This window comes from Protopterus annectens, chromosome 1.part0 (genome assembly GCF_019279795.1).
Source record: "Protopterus annectens isolate FY-2018-M chromosome 1.part0, PAN1.0, whole genome shotgun sequence".
NCBI lineage: Eukaryota > Metazoa > Chordata > Ceratodontiformes > Protopteridae > Protopterus > Protopterus annectens.
Genome location: NC_056725.1, coordinates 1,511,323,782 through 1,511,345,985, shown reverse-complemented (window position 1 = coordinate 1,511,345,985; position 22,204 = coordinate 1,511,323,782). Strand labels below are relative to the sequence as shown.

The 22,204-nt window shown below is 42.6% G+C and overlaps 1 protein-coding gene across 3 annotated transcripts in view; it reads left to right on the top strand.

Moving 5' to 3' along the window:
• ERMARD (ER membrane associated RNA degradation) overlaps positions 1-22,204 on the top strand; it is a 1,319,361-nt gene that overhangs the window by 854,540 nt on the left and 442,617 nt on the right. The window lies entirely within an intron of this gene.

Genomic DNA, 22,204 nt, shown 5'->3' with positions numbered 1-22,204 from the left:
TGTGTTTGTTTCTTTAAGGGTTACGTGATTGGGCTGGATTCAATAAAGCCTACACAGTGTACACAGTATGTGTTCAATAAAATTCTTATCACATTTTTTGTGCTTTCTAGTCACTTTGCGGTAACCTTTATGAATCCCTGTAAGTATTTAAAGCTGCAAGAATATCAGTAGGAAAACTAAAATTAGGAGAAAGAAGGTGTGTGTTATGTCTGTGTTGTTTGTTCACTCAGAACAGTGTACATTTAGTGTAAGCTTTATTGAATGTGGCCCATTGTCTTTGAACTCAAGACAATTACTACATTGTCTCAGAATCCCCATATCTACAAAGCAGGCTACAGAGACATTTGGAAACTGCATATGCATGTTGCCTGGACCTGTATTTGTGTGGGCTACTAAAGGTTATGAACTGGGTTATACAGACGTCTCCTTGGATGGTCACTGGAGTTTGGTACTAGACTAGGTTAGATTGTGCTAAGTTTGAGAGTGGTGTTGGTTGACATGCACACTAGGTGCTCTAAGCTTGTCTTCATGCAGTGGCTTTATTTTAGCCACACTAAGTTACAGATTTCAGTTCTAAATGTGGTTTATGTGAACAAATACTTATTCACACTTTACATCTCCTTACTGTCCCATCTTCACTCACTTAATTACTTCTGTCAATTTTATCCCCCTGGCTATCTCTCTAAATATACCATAAGCCTTCTTTTCTCTCACTTCATATTGCAATTCCTTTTTGTGTTATACTAACTTACCTTTAATTTCTCTATAAACGGGCTTAAACTTTTCTAACAGGTAAATCATTTTCATATAACTTGCAACTATTCTTAACCCATATTTTTGTAATTATTTAAACCATAGTTGTTTTTGTATTATTTTTAAAGACTGTAAAATTATTGTTCTTTAAATGTTTTTTAATACTTTGGAGCTTTTTTATTTTTTACCTGTTTCTCTGCTGAAAATGGGCTCCAACCCAGTCAGAATTTACTGGTAATCAAATGTCAATAAATTAATAAGTAAAAAATTACACAACAGCAATACTTGTCTGTTGGGTGAGCACTTAGTATTATGGATATATGTAAAACAATGGGTGGGAAGAGTACTTAAACAGCTTACCCAACAGGCAGTAGCAATGAAGGGGGGGGGGGGGTGAGAGACTTTTGAAGTCAGATTGCTATAAGAGGTGGAAGCCAGAGACACAGCCTCAGCAGGAAAAGGCTAGAAGGGTTGGGGAAAAACCAAAGTTGCAAAAAGAGGGATCCAATCAAATAAAGCTAGTGTTTGAGCTCTAGTCCTATAGCTAGAATTTCAGAAACTTTAGCTTAATTTGTCAGTGGGGCTGGGGCAAAAACACAGAACAGGGGAAGAAATAGTAGCAGGTAAATTATGAGCAGAAGTAAGACTCTAGCAGCAAAACTGGAATATAAACAGCTGTAAAAGTACTGAAACACAAATCCTGGAGCAGAATTCATAACACAGCTACTACTTCAATCTCTCCACAGACTAACGCACCAGATTATATAGAAATTTACCAGTAATGCTGTTTATGGAAAGACAAATGCTGTAATATATGACCAAACGAGGCTCAAATCTAGCAGTAGCTCACAGTTCTTCCACAACTGTGAATGAAACTTCAAGATTAAGGCCCCAGGTAGGGGTCAAAATACAGACCGCTAGCTTTTACAACATTCCGGGGTTGTACTACATCATAGGGAGCAATTTTAATGAGTTGACTGACTTGTCAGAATTGCTCTTAACATAAAAAGTTAATATAAGTAGTGTAAGATTGGAATGATAACTCAAAGCAGTGTAAGAAATGACGCTTAAAAACAATACTAGACCAAACCTGGACTAGTCCATTATCCACAAAACTGTATAGTGAAAGAAACAATAAAACAAGATTTCCCTGCTACCCGACCACCCTCATCTCCCTTGCCTGGGAATATACTAGAAGTAAACTAAGCCTAGAATTTACTGGGTTCTGATAAAGTGTATGCAACTATGAAAGTAAAACACAAATACATAATCTCCCTTACATTCCCATACCGATATTACCCACCTTGCCAAGTGGTCTCCCCCTTCAGACCACCCACACTAGTATGTTTATGTGCCCTGTAAAGCCAACTGACAAGGGGGTTGATACAGTAACACTTTCAAAAGACTGGTTGTAATTTTATCTATCTCCATAAAGTTGTCATTTTCCCTTTTTTAAAATATTAGCCCATTTATTCCTGGTGGGGGTGGGGGTTGCAGCTAAGGCAACCTTAGCCAACTTGAACCTATCTGGCCCATTAGGCATGGTTCCCTTAGGGGTCACTGCACCATAGGTCTAAGTGTCATGATTTGCCCATGGCAACCTGGCTTAAAGGTAGACAACTGCTTTAGTTCCCATTTCCTAGTTCAGCTATTTGTAATGCTAAAATCAAGAAGGAAATTAGAAGTACAAGTACCATCTCTGAACTGGCTGATGTCAGTGATATGTATGAACACGCATTTCACTCTGACATTTCAACAAGTCTGAAGATATTTTCCAAGTCTGCTGTTTACATTCATGGGATTGTTTCCACTGCCACCTCCACATACTCTTGACTCATCATGGCATAGCTCTAACTTAATTTGTTGCAAATAGTGTTCATTTAAATCCACTCGATCTGCATAATTAAGCAAAGCCTCACTGGTTAATTTATTAATTTTTCTTACCAACTATCAAAATGAGCCACTGCTGGGATGCAGTATAGAGTTCAGTCTTTGATTTATAGTTTGCATGGAATAAAGTAGAAGAAATATCTGGTAGTGATGTGATATGATCAGTAAATCCACAGTGCCTTTTTATGTGTTTTTACCAATGAGGTGACTTCTAAATGCACATATTTTCTCTGTTTTAAATATTATTTAACCATCAAGTGAAGGACAGAGACAGTGATGATGCTGATGTACTGTTTGAGATCAGGTGGCTAATTACCAAGGGGAGGGCAATATAACCATTGTCTTCCAAGAATGAATTGTGCTGTATGTCTTAGTGAAGAACTACTCATAAAAATGAAAGGATCTGCATAGGCATATCTGAGAAGTATACAAATTCTTTCTTTATTTCCTTCTCTTTTTTTATATTAGTGATGAGCATTTCTTAAGTTTTTGACACTGGGTGCAGTCCAGAAAGTCACCTCTATTTCAGTTATTCCTTTCAATGTCATGGTCATATATTCTGCCCCCCCCAACAGTCATCTATATGGGATGAAAGCTTGTACTGTGAAGTTAAGGTCGGAAGGAGTACTGCTCAGTATATAAGTAAAGCAACTATCACAGACAATGCCAAACTCAGGTGCCCGTCTCTTATTCTGTCAAGTTCTGAAGTTAATAGGATTTGTCCCTGATTCTGGGAGGCGAGAGGTTGAGAGCTATGGATATCGATGATAAATAATATTAAATGAAGTTAATTAATCAAAATAACTTTTAAAACACATGAAGTAACACATTATGAGCTTTCTAGCTGAAGTTGTTAGTATGCCTTTAGTAAATGTTCCACATTTTGCCCATTTGCTAACATTTTGAGAGGTAATGCTCCACATTATGGAGATTGAAGTTTGATAGCTATGATATTAGAGGCAGTGGAGATGACTCATTTGATTTATGTGAGCCAATCTGATGTGGCTGGCTACTGTGTATTTTTAACAAAGCTAAAATAAATTATTGTGGTCATTTTTGTGAAGTAAACAGATGTGGCTCTTTGCTCTGCATTTTTTTTAACCGTAAATTATTGTGACATTTTTTAGAAAATGTGTTTATTACAGTGAGACATCCGAAGTATAGGCAAAGTTCCTGTAATTGTTGGGTAAGGGGGCTGTCTGTGCATGAAAGTGATTTACCATGCCCTGCCGCTGTTGTTTGCCAGTTTTTAACAGTCATTCTGGCTTTGCAGGACTGTGCATTGTGTAAAACAAATGAAAGAGCTTTACTTTGGTTGGCTAAAATGTGTTTGTGTAAAACAGAGATAGAATGAATTACAATAGTAATTATTATTTATTTTTATTGCAGTCATATGTTTGAGGGTACACAGTTAAAAAAGTGGCTATAGGTGCTGGGTATGGGGGATGCCTTTGAATGAAAATGATTGATTCTGATGTTGTCTGATTAAGTTAGACATTAATCAAGCTTTATGTGACTGGCTTGTTAGTAGCATGTTCGAATGCAATTCCTGTGGAATTTTTTTGATTGTAGCCAGATATCTGAAGTGTGTGAACTCTGTTAATAAAGGGGCTTTAGTTTATGGGTACAGAGACCATTGTTGAATAAAAGAGGTTTGACCCCCTTGAGATGTTGGATCTGGAGGTAATCCAGGAGTCCAGTATTCTGCTTTTGTTTTAACATGTTTTATGACAAAATGTAAAGTAATAAATCAGTATATGGTTTTGTTTTAATACACAGTAATAGCATATAATCCTGATATCTAATCTGAAATAACTGTGAATCCTGAAGGCCAGCAAGTGCTGTTGAGTTAGAACAATATAATAATGAGGTCCATGCCATTGTAAATATAAACATTTTGACAGACAGATCTTCATTAGCATGATTCTTGGGGATAACACAAACAGCTGCACAAGTTTTTTACCATGATTGTCAGATATAACTGTACCTCTGAGACAGCTGCTTGAGCACAGTACAGTTTGGAGTGGTTCAAAGATCAAGACAGATGTCTGTACTACTTAAGAGACTGAAAGCAGCTTCAAGTGCACATAACAGTTATGATGCACCATTACCTATATTACAGGTGGATGCAAGGCAACAAAGCCAGAAGCAATGGCACATCAAAAAGACAGATGCATTGTTTAAGACTTACAAGTTAAACATGCATACACAGACTGACAAGGAGCTGCTAGCCATAGTCATCAATTACAAGAAATTTCTTGACTGTATATGGACCTGTTCTAGAAACATATGAATCAAGCGCAGTTAGGTCCAGTACTACAAACAGCCAAAATAAACCTACACTGTATTGAGTATAGCTGCTCTTCTTTTGGAGCTAAACACCACCAAGCATAAAATAGTTAACTTCTCTAAATTTCAATCTAAACTTAAAGCACATCTCCAAAAAGAAACCCAGTGCAAATGCTTTCCTACAGGCCATGTTTCTTAAAGTATGGCTACACTGAGAACTGAAGGATATTGCCCAAAAACTCTCATGGAAAATGAGGTCTAAATAGAAGAGTTGCAAAACATGAAGAATGTCTTCAGCAGACCAGTAGGGAGGTACAGGATTCTGCTCAATCCAAAAAAGAAACCAGAGCCATTCATGATTGAAGTGATGCCTTCCAGCTAGCTTGAGATTGCTCCCCTAGGATTCAGGTGGCTGGCAGCCACAAGGAAGAGGATCAAGTCTAGGCTGTAAGATGGGGCTAGATTCATCTACTTAATGAAAATACATTCTTGGTGTCACCAAAAAGGGATCATACAACTGTCAAGGAATGAAATTCAAGTTCAGACCCTACCTGGCCACCAGAGGGCCTCAAAACAAGATTACTTACATCCATGAACATTAAGATGAGGATTGGAATACAAAAGGGGGGATGCCATTAAGCCAGAAGAGAGAACACGTCCATTACAACCACATCTCTTCCAACTGCTGACCAGGCATTAAGCAGAGAAGACCATGATCCCCAAGATGTCAACTGGACTGATCTCTGAAGTGCTCCACCTTGGGTGACTCAATCCAGAAATGGTCTGCAAGGCAAATACTTCAGCATAGGACTGAAATAATTGCTCCAAATGACTTCCAGCAGTTTCTTTCTCTCACAGAAGTAATAGTTGAGTAAAGTAGATCTCCAGTCCAGTAAATCTAATCATAATCAAGGAGAGGTGACCATATTCCCTCTTAATCAAAAAGATGCCACATTATGGACTATATAACTTGCTAACAGGAGACAACAGGACAAAAAGACTGCATGTCCAGAAAGATGGTCTAGTTCCAGCACTCATCCAAGCCTAGTCATATCATACTGTGTACTGGCAACAACTATCTGTACATAAGTAATACAGATTTTCAAACATTAATTACAAGTATAAAATAATAAGTTTATTTTATAGCTAAACACGTACCCAGCAGATTAAGAGTTACAAAGCCATCCACTGGTAATTATTCCAAAAATTGTGCTGCTAGTTGGAAAGTACTTAATATTATTTGGACCTGCTTGATTGACTGTAACAGATCAGAAATGTAGGAGCTTCTGAGCAAGATGATGAGTACCTGTTGTAATTTAAAAAATAGAACATCTGTCATGAATTTTCATTTTAAAATGCAAACCATTCAGGACAAGATTATTAAAGGAAAATGTGTTAAAAGACAGGAAATAAAGAAGTTTGAGTGAGATCATGATGATTATCAGCAAGACAATGAATATAGCCCAGCATGATGATGCATTTGACAGTTCTAATCATGATGTCGCACCATTGAGGGCAGTGGAAGTGAATAATGGCAGTGAGTCTCAGTCATTTCTCTGGACCTCAAAATTCAAACCTCACAGGTCTCCATGTTTAGCACAGCAGCAAGGTCAGAAAGTGAGCCAGTCATTGCCTTTAACCAGCTTGAGAGATCAAGGAAGGTCCACTTATATTTAAGGGCAGTTTACCATGAGGAATGAACCTGCCGTGGACATTTTCCAGGAGGGGGCACAACAGGGAGTAAGAGCATGGGAGGAAGTAGCAGCTCTTCTGCCCCTGCAACATTGCAGACCCTACAACTGGAAATGCTGTTGGAATTGTTTTGACAGTCTCAGGCAGAACCGATTTTAAACTGCCCTTCCAGGAGAGGTATATTCAGGTTTGTTAATTCCATCCCTGGAAAGTATGTAGTTGAAAAACATTAAGGTCTCAAGTAAAGGCTTTTCATTTGTTTTGGCAAGGAAGGGTGACTTGGACACAATGGGCATTGCTTTTAGGGAATACATGCATAAGCTTAGTTTAATGTTACTTAGGAGAATAAAAAAGTAAGCCCATTCTTGATCATAAGCTTCTTGAATTCAAGATGTTCAGCATGTATAACTCACTATTAAGTGTCAAATTAAGTACCTTTTTGAATGTGTTTCAGTCAGAAATTAGAGAACTATTCTCCATGTAGTTTTTATATAAATATTTTATTTTATCTGTTAAAAGCATGACCTAGAATCATTATGTAACCATAAACAAACTGTACAACAGAAGTAAGAAACTGTTGCAAAAGAGAGTAAAATCCCATGAGTGGAGGAGCTCCCTGGTCAGCCTCAGTAAGAAGCTGAGATCCCTTATAAGATCCTCCAAAGCTAGCTACGAAAACAAAATCACCACTAATTCTAAGGACAACCACAAAGCATTATATAGCTATGTCAAGAATCTTGATGGCAAAACCCAGATCTGCTCTGAGTTACAGCGCAACGGCACGAAAATTGCAGAACCAACTGATATTGCCAACATCCTGGCAGATAGGTTCAGTGCTAACTTTACCCCCCCCCCCCGCCCTCTAAATGGCCCATATCTATACAGGAAGAATGCAGAGTCCCTGTAATCATAACTACACAGGTAAAAGCTGCACTCTCTAAAGCCAAAAACACAGCATCCATGGGACCGGACAACATCCCAGGCTGCATTTTACACAAACTTCAGAACGAACTGGCTCCCCACTTTAGCACCATGTTCAGTAATAGCCTTGCATCAGGCTTTGTGCCCACTGAATGGCACACAGCAACAGTTATCCGACTCCACAAAGGGGGAGCCACCACTGATCCCAGGAACTATTGACCTATTAGCCTGATGAGCCTGATCTGCAAGGCCATGGAACGTATCATCATGGAACTCATAAACAAAGACATTGGTAATCTCCAAACTCTGGATCCCACCCAGTTCGGGTTTGTGAAAGCAGATCATGCCTCCTGAACCTGATCGACTTCTTTGAGGCAGTCACCAAAGCCATAGATGAGGGTAAGGTGGTTCACACAGCCTATCTTGACCTTGCCAAGGCTTTCAACACCATCCCCCATTCTTGAATTATAGCTAAACTCATTAAACTAGGTATAAATCCCTACGTCACAAGATGGGTTGCAAACTGGCTCACTGACAGAACCCACACTGTAAGATTTGCAGACTCCAAATCTGACCTCAAAGCAGTGACAAGTACCACAGGGTTCCTTCCTGGGACCTCTCCTGTTTGGTATCTACTTCTCTGAAGTACAGGCTAACACAGAAGGCTTCTGGCTAGCAAAGTTCTCAGATGACTGCAGACTAGGAGCCATAGTCAAGTCCCCAAATGATGTGGACATCCAACAGAAGGGCCTCGCTGAGACAGATGCCTGGTGTTAGAGCCATGGCCTCAAGCTCAATGCCAAAAAGTGCAGTGTCATCCCCTTTGGTAAAAACTCTGTACCCCTGAACTACCACATAGGCAGCAATCTACTTAACACCGAATGTGTGATAAGAGACCTTGGGACCCAGGTTGGCAGTAGTCTCTCCTTTGTTAGTCACATCGCCACAGTAGTCAGGAAGTCCTTCTACATGGCACACATCATCATAAAAGGGTTCTCATCCAGGAAAAAAGAGGTCATTGTTCCCCTCTACTCGACAGTCATTAGACCCATTATAGAGTACAATGCCCCTTTTGGAATGTACCTTACAAGACATCTGCAGCAGCTGGAATGGCCACAGAAGTACCTCACAAAGAGGATTACTGGCCTCAAACAAATGCCCTACACTGACCGCCTCAAAAAACTCCAACTTTACTCCGTAGCATATCGCCTACTCCGAAGTGATCTTTGCCTAACATATAAATCTGTGTCAAACCTAGAGCTGTTGGACATGCTACACCTAAAGAAATCCCAATCCCTCCGAGCTACACGCTCTAGGGACCTAAACCTTGTCACCACAATAAACAGGACATGCTGGAGGGATATATTCCTGTCCCAGAGACTTCCCATAGTCTGGAACAGGCTACCCATCTATGTCAAGCAAAGTTCTTCATTAGCACTCTTCAAGAAAAATCTTGATGAGTGGATGGGAAATAGAAATACACCCCTGGGATCACTTCTGTGTCTCTGCTCGATAGTGGCACAGGAAAATAACTTTCTTGGGTGGCGTAAGCCAGGGAACCTTGTTGGCTAGGCTTACGTAGGCCCTTGGGCCGATAGCCTAGTACCTACCTATGAACCTGTGTTTAAATGAACTGATTTAAGATTGTTCAAGCAGACAGGGGGATGCATTGCTGATCATGAACAAGACAGACTGTCAGTCTAAAATGTTAACTCTTGTTATCTAATTGTAATGACTATGAGAGAGTATAATTAATGGCGGTCAAAGGGGCATTCGTATTAATTGACACTTTAATTGAAGAATGGGTTACTGAAGAGCTTATTGATGAACATTTCGCTGACTGTCTAGAATTTTTGGGCTGCCTACAATACACAAGACTTTTTTTGAATTTACCCATGTCTATTCTGTTGAATAAAGGCGCCATAACAGTGGCTGTAGTAATTTATAGAGAAAAACAGGTAAATAATATAACTGCTAAGAGTTTGTCTTTTATTAAAGATTTAGCTGATTTGATTCTGCAGATTAAAATGATGCAAATTGATGAAGAAGACTTACTGGCTACAATAAATGTACAGTTTCTTTATTCGGCCTTTCCAGAATATTTAAGTTTGGAAATAACTGGTAATTTATTGTACCAGGTGACTGAATTTTCTTCTTTGAAGATCTTTTGTCTTATAAATTTGTGCTTTTTGATGGCCAGTTTTACTGACAACAGAATAGTATAGCCCTGACTGCAGGTATGCAAATCAATTCATGGCTTGTGGGAACAGGCATATGTCTATGCTTCTCATTTATGGAATGCACTATACTGTATAAGCATTTCAACGATGATGGCATTGTATGGACTAATACATCTATGCAGTTAAATGGCTTTTTGGTCCATCTTAATAAAGTGGATACCCTTTTTTAAAATTGTCTATGCATTTTAATAAGACTGATTACTTTTTGGATATTTTATTGATCAAGACACAGAACATTTTAATCATTGAAATTTTTCACAAGTCAGTGTATAGAATTATTGTTTTTAGATTTCTGTAATGCATCCTTTGTGTCTCAAAAATTTAGTCAAGGGACAAGCAGTGAGAGTCAGTAGACTGATGCAAACAATTCTAGGTTTAGTGAAGAACAGAAGGTACCCACAAAGTTTTATTGATCATAAAATTACCTCTGTATTAAATGAAAGACAAAGGAAATATAAATTGCACATGTTAACTGAAGATTGCGAGAATGTTGCCGCCTGTAATGAGAGTTTAGCAGTGAGACTTGTAAATTCATTTGATGTGCCTACTGTTAAGCAGATTTGATGTAATGTAATAAATGGAGAATTTTAAGAGCTTTTCTGATGACATAATAAGTAATAGGTAGTGAAAACTGAGCTTGTCCATTTCATTTAAAGACATTCTTAGTCAAAGAGTTAAACACCCGTTACAGATGGCAATATAAGCATGTGTGGATATTGTTGTTATTGTCAATATTTGTTGACAGACACAGATGCATTGAATTTGAATGGGTAAATGTGGTACCAGGTATTTTTTACTTGTAAAAGCAGAAATATTATCTATGTGGCCATTTGTTTTACTTGCCAAGGATTTTACATTGGTCATACTTATAGACCTCTTTGGATACACATGTATGAGCATTTTTATGGGATTAGGGTTAGTGATGAGAATAATTAATGTTAAGTTGTCAATCTCACCTTCATTCTTGCTGGATGGGTCTGGAGCCGATCCTCGGCTCCGACTCGGCCTATACTAAAGCTTGAGAGCTATTTTTACCCGCTCGAGGCTACCCTGTATCCCACAATACTAGACACTAACTACCCAGATCTCGTTTGCCGCTTCAGCTGCGAGGTTGCATTTTTGCCGGCTCTCAGGTTAGATTTGTAAAAATCTTTTCTGGTAAGGTTTTTCCTGTCTTTTTTCAGTATTAGTTTTACTGTTAGATCCTGCTTACCCCTCTAGTGTATCCCCACCTTAGATAGTTCCCTTTCGGGTTTATTTCTGTCTTCCTTCTCGTACCCTACCCCCACTCCGTAGATTACTAGGCCTTCGGGCTAATTTTTAGTTTAGTTTTTAGTTAATTTTTAGTTTGAATTACTTTATTTTGTTAGTTAAAATAATCTTAGTCTCTGTGTATGTGTGTGTGTGTGTGTGTGTGTGTGTGTGTGTGTGTGTGTGAGACTAGACTAAATAAGTTTGAGTGTGGGTGTTTGTTGTGTGTGACTTGTCATCCCTGTCAGGATGTCTAAAGATTCCAGGGTTTCAGGCTTCAAGAAGTGTGACTCGTGCTGTCAGAAGATGTCTCTGACGGACGGTCACACTTCTTGTGTTCATTGCCTGGGCCCTCTGTACCTGCAGGACTCTTGTTCTGTCTGCCATGCATTCAGTCCAAGAGTCCTGCAGGAGCGCAGAAACAAGCTTATCTTGAGAGGCTTGTTGAAGCCCGAAGGTTCCCCGACCAAGTCTTCGTCGGGTAAACCTTCGAAGCCCACTAAGCCATCGGCTCCACGTACAGAGCCTTCGACTAGTGGTGCTCTTAGTGCTTCTATGTCGGCTCCGGCTGGAGCCGATGCTCCCAAGACTCAGCCGGCTCCGATCGTTGCGTCGGAACCATCTGTGAGCCATAAGCGCTCCAGGTCTCCTTCTTTGCAATCGGTCCATTCAGCTCTGAGATCTCCCTTGCTTTCGGAGCGGAGCCATCAGTCCCATTCCTCTTGGTCTTCCAGGCTTTCGGAGCATGACCTCGAGAGGGTGGTTAGCAGACTCCTTAAGTCGCAGGCACTGGCCCAGATGCTTCATAGCCCTTCTCATCGGACAGCGGCTATCCCCATTCCATCGTCGATTCCTCCTCCGACTCTTTCTCTGAGCTCGGAGCCGGAGTTCATGGGAGCTAGGACCGTCGACACGTCGGAGCCGATACCACACCTTTCGGCACCGATTTCTTCCATGGTTCCATCCTTAGAGGGATCCAGGTGCCGGCACTCCCTCATCGGCTCTGAGGGGGCGAGTGGCATCGGACCCTTGTTCTACCCCGTTCTCCCTCTCGGAGCCTTGGCGCAGGTGAGTTCGGCCCCGACCTCGGCCTCGGAGCCATCCCTCTTGGTGCCGGGAGGGGTCCTTATCTCTTCGGAGCGGGGACCTTCTTCCCTGTCTGATAGGGGTGCTTTTGAGGTCATGAGGAGTGTGTTGGCCCCTGTGCCTGCTCCACGGTCAGCTGCCTCAGCTCCTCCCACTGTTGTGCCTGCTACGGTCTCTACCCATCCTCTCAACCCCGACTGCAGAGATCCAACGCCTCAGGTGCCCCCATTGGGAGCATCCTCCTCTTCCGAGGTCTCCCCTGATCTGTCAGGGGAGCCCCCTCAGAAGAGGAAATGCAAGACGAAGCATGTGGACTCCCCTGAGTCCGTCACATCTGATACTGACTTGGATGAGTCGGAAGGGTCCCCACGGTCCCCCTCTGAGGATGTCCCCTTTTCTGACATCCTTGAGATCCTCAAGCAGAGGGGGAACTGGTCTACCCTCAATCCTTCCGAGGACGAGTCGGTTTACCTAGAAGCTTTTGGTTCTCGCCCTTCCACCTCCTATGTGTCTCTGCCTTTTGACCCCCTCATGGAAGTGGTGGCGCGGGAAGGCATGGACGGCCCCTGACACGATGGAACCTACCCCACGGAGGCCTTCAAAATTTATCACAACCCCTTCTGATAAGCAGTTTTTAACCAAGGGTGTCCCTGTTGATGCCATGGTGGTGGCGGCAGCCACTAAGAAGGAACTGGCTAATCCTTCAGTACTGATCCATCCTCCTAATAAGGAATCTAGGACTATGGATAGGTATGGCAAGTGGATGTTTTCTTCAGAGACCTTTACCATGCGGTCGCTGAATTACTTGTGTCATTTCACCCGCCTTCAAAGAGACATGCTCAAAGAAATGGGTGATACTCTACAGGATCCAACAGCTGCGGGGTCTCAAGACAAAATCAACTCCCAGCTGGCAACCCTGAACTCGATTGTTAACTCCTCCATGCGGCTTATTTCCTATGCGGCCGATGGGGTGAGTAGGGCTGCAGGCACAGATGTGGCCTGAAGGCATCACGCCTGGATGCGGCTTTGTAACTTTGCTGACCCCTTCAAGGCGTCCTTCACTAACTCCCCCTTTGATGGTTCGGTGTTGTTTGGACCTCAGGTGAAGGATACTTTGACCAGATGCGAACAGGATGGCAAGACTCTCTCTGCCATGGGAGTCTGTTTTTCCACCCCATCTAGACCATACCCTAAGGGTCAGAAGGGTGGAAAAATGTGGTTTCGCAAACCACAGGGAGTTGCGCCTGACTCACGAGGTGAGTTCCCCTCTAGAGGCGGGGGGGGGGGGCAATAACAGACACCACGCTAGGGGCAGAGGGGGTCTGCAGAATCAGGGTAGCAGAGAACCTGTCTCTGGCCAGCCCTTCCAGCATCCCTGAGAAGCTGCCCGAATGTCCGCCTTTGGAGGCAGTCGGGGGAAGATTATCACTGTACCCAAAAGCCTGACTTTCCCTCACCCAAGACAGATGAGTACGGTCGATCATATCCGAGGGTTACGAAATTCCCTTTGCCCACACCCCAACACAGCCAAAAAGGCCCCTTCCAGATATTCCACCCGGTCTAAGGGAACAAGCAGTATCAGAAATCTCAAAACTGCTAAGAAAAAGAGCCATCCAACCAGTCCCAGCAGACCAGCAAGGATCTGGAATCTACTCCAAGTTCTTTTTGGTACCAAAAAAGACAGGGGACTGGAGACCAGTTTTGGATCTCAGCAGGCTGAACAGGTCTGTCCAAAGAACGAAGTTCCGGATGGTCACGCTACAGTCCATTCTACCCTTTTTGGGCCAGGACAATTGGATGTGCTCTAGGATGCGTACTACTGCATCAAGATGCAAAGGCGCTCCAGGAGGTTTCTCCGCTTCCGGCTGGGGGCCAGTCATTACCAGTTCAGGGCCCTGCCCTTTGGTCTCACTACAGCCCCTCGAGTGTTCACCAAATGCATGGCAGTGGTTACGGCTCATCTGAGACGTCAAGGATTCCAGGTGTTTCCATATCTGGACGACTGGCTCCTTGCCGCCACCACCAGGCGTCAACTTCTTCAGTCCAGAGATTACACCATTCAAATTTGCAAAGAGCTAGGTATCTCCATAAATTTCGAAAAGTCTCCCTTGTCGCCTTGTCAGTCTATTACTTTCATAGGTGCCATATTAGACACAGTCGAACTATCCGCAAAACTAACCGCACAAAGAATTTCAGATATTCGCGGACATGTTCACATCCTTCTTCAGAGCAACAGAATCCAGGCCAGGTTTGTACTGAAGACTTTAGGTCTCATGGCAGCAGCCATTACGTTACTTCCCCTAGCTCGCTTTCACATGCGGATCCTTCAGTGGATGCTCTTTTCCCAGTGGTCTTTTCAACAGCTTCCAATGTCACACAACATTTTAATCACCCAATCATGCAAGAAACACCTTTCTTGGTGGATGGTCTCCCTTCAAGTAATTCAGGGCGGACCCTTTGTTCTCCCCCCCGGTTGCTACGGTGACAACAGACGCCTCCCTGATCGGGTGGGGGGGGCATTTTCAGGGCAGGACAGTCCAGGGCACATGGCAACCTTTCGAGTGCCACCCACACATAAATGTCCTGGAGATGAGAGCAGTACTTTTAGCGTTGCAAGTCCTTCAGGACTCTCTTCCCATCGGGACTATTGCAGTTCAGACGGACAATATGTCCGTAGTGTGGTACATCAACAAGCAGGGCGGAACCAAGTCCTGTCCCTTATGTCGAGAAGCACTCAGATTTTGGCAGTGGGTGATCTCTTCTCAGTGGTTTCTGATAGCAACGCATATCCCCGGGAAGTCCAACATCATAGCGGACAGGCTGAGCAGAGCCATTCTCATGCCGCATGAGTGGTCTCTCAAGCAGTCAGTAGTGGAAAAAATTTTCCGAAGATGAGGTCAGCCTTGCTGTGATCTTTTCACAACACCTCAAAACAGCAAGTGCCACGACTTCTTCACTCTCTTCCCGACCACCCCCCCCAGGGATGCTCTAGTCCACGATTGGCCCCGGGGTCTTCTGTACGCTTCCCCCCCTTTCCATTAATCACACAGTTGATTCAGAAAGCTACCGCATTGAGATCCACAATGATCCTCATTGCCCCTTACTGGCCTCGACAAATCTGGTTTCCGTTCCTGCATTGTTACCTCTTGGAGCAGCCCTGGCATCTGGACCCAGTGCCAGGTCTCTTGACCCATCAGTCGGGCGAGCTGCACCAGTCCCTCCCCTGTCTCAACCTCACAGCTTGGTTGCTCCACTTCCAACATTAGCCAGGCTTCCCTTTATTTCCCATTCGGTGCGTGACATCATTCTAGCTTCCCACAAATCTTCTACCAGGGGGATTTATGCTAGCAAATGGAAACGTTTTTCCTTCTGGGTAGAGACTAGAAACATGGACCCTTTCACGGCACCTATCCAATCAGTCCTAGATTTCTTGGCCGAACTTTTTCAATCAGGTTCTTCTTCGTCCACTATCAGAGTTCAGTTAGCGGCCATTTCAAATTTTCATGTTGGCTTGTCGGACTCCACTGTTATGTCCCATAAACTTTGTAAAGCCTTCCTTAAAGGTATCTTTTTACTTAAGCCCCCCGATCAGAGATCCCCCACCACAGTGGGATTTGAATCTGGTTTTAACCTCTTTGATTCTCCCTCCCCTTTGAACCTGCGGCTTCCTGTTCCTTGAAGTTACTGTCATGGAAAACTCTTTTTCTAGTGGCCATAACTTCCGGGAGGAGAGTTTCAGAACTTCACACCCTTTGCGTTCATCCTCCTTATCTGGTTTTCTATAAAGATAGAGTGTCCCTCAGAACTAACCCGTCTTTTTTACCTAAGATATCTTCTGAGGCAAATCTAAACCAGACTATCGATCTCCCAGTTTTCTTCCCTAATTACTCCAGCAGAGCGGAACAAAAGTTGCATTTTTTGGATGCTCACCATCAACTCCGTTACTACCTGGATAGAACCAAGCGAGTTAGGAAATCTGAGCAGCTCTTCCTGTCATATGCGGAAGGGAAGAAAGGCCTTCCAGTTTCCAAAGTAACCCTTTCTAGATGGTTGGCCTCTGTGATTACTTTCCTCTATGAACTGAGGCATCAAGAACTTCCTTCAAGGCCTAGAGCCCACTCAACTAGAGCCTTAGCTACGACAATAGCCTTTCAGGCTACTTTGCTTATAGACTCCATTTGTGCAGCAGCCACATGGGCCTCTCCTCATACCTTTATTTCTCATTACAAACTGGACATGGCCTCCAGAAGCCGAGCTAACTTTGGTTCCACCGTCCTCAAGAGTCTGTTCCGATGAGCCACCCAGGGTTGAGGTGCTAGGGATGCGGTCCCATCCAGCAAGAATGAAGGCGAGATTGACAACTTAACATTGAGAAGTTATGTACCTACCATAACGTTCCATGTTAGTTGTCTTCTTCTCACCTTCTTTCTTGCATCCCACCCTCCAACCCCCTAGCCTGGACAGACTGAAAGGATCCTTCTGGGCCTTCTTTTCATCCCAGTATGGACTCCCATGATTGCTTTTTCTTGGCATGTTCTGTATATAGGTATTCCTCTTTTTCCTTTGTTCTGAGAACAGATCTGCTATGGTGTTAGCTATCAAATGAGATCTGGGTAGTTAGCGCCTAGCATTGTGGGATACAGGGTAGCCTCAAGCTGGTAAAAATAGCTCTCGAGCTTTAGTATAGGCCGAGTCGGAGCCAATGATCGGCTCCGGACCCATCCAGCAAGAAAGAAGGTGAGAAGAAGGCAACTAACATGGAACGTTATGGTAGGTACATAACTTCTCATTTAAGCACACTAAGTGTTGTATTAGGAGAAAATTGAAGTTAGTTTTTTTTGGAAAGGGTGGATTCCATCTGCAGCAAATAATTAATTGAAGCCTTGCTGAACTAGAGAGAATGTGTCTGGCATCAAATTAAATGCTTGTTCTCCTGGTTTTAGCGGTTGGAAATTTTTAAGATATTACTTAAGCACAGGGTTTAAAACATTAATTACATCACAATTGTATATGACTTTTTTATTATTTAAAGTTATGCCTTTCCTGTTTTACAACAGTCTAATGAAGTCCTTTGTTGATGAAAGCACACACAGTTAATTCAGTAAAATGTATTTGTTATACTGATTCTTTTTGTTTTTTAATTTGCCAGTTTAGACTTGGGCAATTGAAGTCCCCTAATGAGAAAGTTAATACTTTCTGTTGTTTTTTAATAAGTAGGTTATTAAAATAGTTTCTTTGGTCTGTTAGATTCATATCATTGGTTCTCTAACACCTGTTGATGTTGAATTAAGACTTATTTGCTACAGTGTTTGTATGTAAGATGTATAATTCAGAGATGTTTTTCTGTTAGTCTTTCTTTTACATAATTTTGTACATGTATTAAGACACCAGCACCAGTTCCATTTGATCTACAAAAATGAAAATGTGAAAATTGTTCATTTTGGTAGTGAGTATTTGTAAATGATAAATATTTATTTTCTTACTGCAGAAGTAGTTTCAAGATTACCCATCTTTTTGTTTAAAATGTATTACATTTATCAAGGCTGCAACCTTCATGACAGTTTTTGTTGGATTTCTTTTTGTTACATTTTTTGGTGTCATTTCTTTTTATCAAAAAAAAATCAGGAATAGAAAATTCCTGTTGAGTTTCTGGTGCTCCCCAATGTGATAAGTATCCATCCCCTGCGCGAAGCAAGCTTTTCATGCCTCTTCCACTTCCCAACAGACAGTAAATCCCCTGCTTGTGATACCTGATCCTTAGTCTCAGACTGAAGGCTAGGATTTTAGTTCTAAATTCAGCTGCCATTTGTTTAGAAGGTAAAAATTGCACTAATCTTTTTTTTCATGTGGGAGAAATACAAAACAGGAGGAAGAGTGGGCATTTTAGACCTATTTTAGTGGATGGGTGTAAGACAGAAGTAAAACATATTAATGAAATAATGGAGGTTGATAGTGATAATGTTACCCCTATGGAAAACATAATAAGTGAATCCCCTACAGACAAGGTCCATAAACTTAACACAGCCTTTGTTACCACCTGTAATTCAGACCATAAAACTTTAAGATGGATATTATGAAAAAGCTGGCCAATATTGACTGACGACCCCTCAGTAAAGAAGAAGGTGTGAGAATAACCACTAATAGTATTACAGGAAGGGTTTACATTTTAATAATTTATTAGAAAAAGAGAATGAGGGTGGAATACAAATTAAAGGGCATGTTGGCATGACAAAATGCTGGTCATGTCACTTTTGTCCAAAAATGAATATAGTGAATAGCTTTAACATTGGAGTAAGAAGTACCAATTTAAGATGTAGGTATAACTGCACAACTAAAGGTGTAGTTTACATCGCAATTTGTAATTCTTGCCCATGTTTTTACGTTGGTCAAATGGAGAGAAAGTTCAGTCAGAGAATTTGTGAACATGAGTACAGTATAAGGAAAAAGAATTTAAACTGCTTTGGCAAGGCACATTTTTGATAATTCGGAACACCAATTTAAGTATACGATCATAGAATTCACGAAAGGAAAAAGGGTGACTGTAGGTTTTACACCTTGAGAGAAAAGAATTAATATGGTAGCTGACATTAAGTGCTGATAGCTGGCCAGGTATCAGTGAACGTTGTTCAATCACGTTTATTGAAATTGAAAGCCTTGAAAAGGAAACATTTATAATAAATGACAAAAGGGAAATAGAAAGGTAAACAGATTTTTAGAATAGAGAGAACTTTAGAGAGAACTTTAACTGGTCAGTTTGCATCTTAGGTAGTATTTAATTTCAAGCTTTTCCAAGTGCACTGCCTCTGAAAAATAGTAATGTGAAACCATAAGGTATTTTAATAATTTTTAATATTTCTAATGTTTTTAAAGTATTGATGTTAAGAGAAGTTGTGTAAATTAATTTTTTTTAACAGAGTTCCTAGAATGTTGGATTTTTGAAGCATTAATGAATGTTCATGTCCCGGGAAGGGGGGGTGTCCGGGAACCAATTAGGATTTAATTGGATTTATTTAAAAGGTTTGGAAGTAAATATGGAAAAATGTGTGATGTAGTTTTATGTTAACTGGATGAAAGCGCTTATTGTAAAGTTCACATTGTTTTTATAGCTTAAGTTTGTGGTAATTAAAGTTTTGAAATGTACTGCTTAGAGCAGGATTCTTTCCAGTACAGCTGTTTGTTTTATATCATTTTGTTTGCATTTCTTCACTGGGTAGCCACCTCACAGCAAGAGGTTTTTTCTGTTCGATCCTCGGCTGGGTTGCCTTCTGTGCGGAATCTGCATGTCCTCCCTGTGGTCGCATGGGTTTCCTCCCACATCCCAAGGACATGCTATAGGTGGATTGGACACTCTAAATTGTCCCTAGGCGTGAGTGTGTGCCTTCTGTGGAAGGTTGGGCACCAGGCTGGCAACTCGACACAGTAAAACTCCACTGCCAGTCATGAGCGGACAGGTGATCCAATGTGGCAACCCCTAACTGGGAAAAGCTGAAAGAAGAAGAAGTTTGTGTTTCCTCACTGTTTAGTTCATGCATCTTCTTTAAGTTGTTGACCAGTCTTCACCAACACTGAAATAGTTTTATTATCTCCCAGCTATATACATTATTGTGTACAATATTCACCCCCACCTCTATACTTGTAATGTAAATGTTTTGATAACCATATATGTAATTCTGTCTGAACCTGCTTTACACCTCTCATCTAAACTACAATAATAAAAATGTTCTGCCCTACCTCATTCCGTCACTCACCTCAAGTTTATTTTTATGTCTAAGCACTAATTACATGATGTACTATTCATCTAAAAAACCCACAAATACACCTCTTCAAATGCTCAGTTATCAACATCTGCTAATGTATAAGTATTTTTATACTATAATAACTGCTTCAACTTTCATATGAATATAATCTAGCTGCAAATATATATGTAAATGTTAATGTATTATGTTAAGTTGTCAATCTTGCCTTCATTCTTGCTGGATGGGTTCGGAGCCGATCCTCAGCTCCGACTCGGCCAATACTAAAGCTCGAGAGCTAATTCCACCGACTCGAGGCTCCCCTATATCCCACAATGCTAGGCGATAACTACTCAGATCTCGTTTGCCACTTAGCTGTGAGGTGCTTTCTTCTACTGGCTCTGGCAGGTTAGTGAGTTTTTCTTGTCAAAAACTTCAATTTTCTACCCCTATCCTTTCTAGTTTAGTTTAGTTTATAATATAGAGTATCCCTTTACTTTAAATTGGGTCTCCCTTGTTTTTTATCCCTTTTTTATTCCCTTTTAACTTCTAGGCCTTTTTCCCCTGTCATTTTAGTGTGACTGGATTTTTTTCCTGTGGTTAAAGGGTGTGTCTGTGTCCTTTGGTATACAGTCTTTTAGGATGTCTAAAGACTCCAAGGTCTCAGGCTTCAAGAAGTGTGATTCATGCTGTCAGAAAATATTTCTGACAGACGGCCACACTTCTTGTGTCTATTGCCTGGGACCTTTGCACCTGCAGGCTCCTGTGCTGTTTGCCATGCATTCAGCCCTAGAGTCCTGCAGGAACGCAAAAATAAACTTATTCTTCAAGGCTTGTTAAAGCCTGAAGGTCCCTCGACCCAGTCTGCATCGGGAAAGCCTTCAAAGACTTCCAGGCCATCGGCTCCAGCTTCAGAGCCATCTGCTGGGAGCATCAAGACTGCTTCAACATCGGCTCCGGCTGGAGTCGCTGTTTCGAAGTCTCAAACCGTTACCTCGGCTCTGGCCCGAGCCAAGGTTGCTAAGACTCAGTCGGCTCCGATAGCATTATCGGAGCCACCTTCAAAGAAGAGGTCGAGGTCCCCTTCCATCTGCTCCATCCACTTGGCTCCGGGATCCCCTCTTCTGTTGGAGTGGAACCATAGGTCCCATTCCTCTTGGTCCTCCAGGCTGTCCGACCATGACTTACAAAGGGTGGTGAGTAGACCTCTCAAGTCCGAGGCACTGGCCCAAATGCTGCATAGCCCTACTCTACAGTCAGCGGCTATTCCCATCCCTGCTTCTATTCCTCCTCCGACTCTTCTGAGTTTGGAGCCGGGGCTTGTCGGAGCTGTGGCTGTCGGTGCGTCGGAGCCGATACCTTCCCTTTCGGCTCCGTCGTCTGCTCCGATTTCCTCCTTGGAGGGATCTCGGCGCCGGGCTTCCCTCGTCGGCTCCGAGGGGGCGATTGGCATCGGACCCTTGTCCGACCCCATTCTCCCTCTCGGAGCATCAGCGCTGGTGAGTTCGGCTCCGACATCGGCTTCGGAGCCATCCCTGTCGGTGCCGGGGGGGGTCCTTGTCTCCTCGGAGCGGGGACCTTCGGCCTTGGCTGATCGGGGCACCTTCGAGGTCATGCGGAGCGTGCTAGACCCCGTGTCTACCCACAGTCGGCTCCGTCAGCTCCTCCCTCTTCAGTGCCTGCAGTGGTTTCTACCTACCCCCTCATAACAGACCGTAGAGAGCCAGCTCCTCAGGTTTCCCCATTGGGAATATCCTCTTCTTCCGAGGCTTCTCCTGATCTGGTAGGAGAACCCCCTTGGAAGAGACAGTGCAAGAGGAAGCACATTGACTCCCCTGAGTCTATCACCTCTGACACCGACTTGGAGGAATCTGAAGGTTCCCCTCGGTCCCCCTCTGAGGATGTCTCTTTTGCTGACATCCTTGAAATCCTTAAACAGAGGGGGAACTGGCCCGCCCTTAACCCTTCAGAGGACAAGTCCGTCTACCTTGAGGCGTTTGGCTCTCGCCCTTCCACCTCCTGGGTGTCTCCTCCCTTTGACCCCCTCATCGAAGCGGTGGCAAGGAAGGCTTGGACGGCCCCTGATTCGGTGGAACCTACCCCAAGGAGGCCCACAAAATTTATTACTGCCCCAAAAGAGAAACAGTTCTTATCCAAAGGTGTCTCTGTTGATGCCATGGTGGTAGCTGCAGCCACTAAGAAGGAATTAGCTGATCCTTCGGTCCATCCTCCTAATAAGGAGTCTAGGACCATGGACAGGTACGGTAAGCGGATGTTTTCCTCAGCGACCTTTGCCATGCAGTCGCTGAACTACTTGTGTCACTTCACCCGTCTCCAGAGGGATTTACT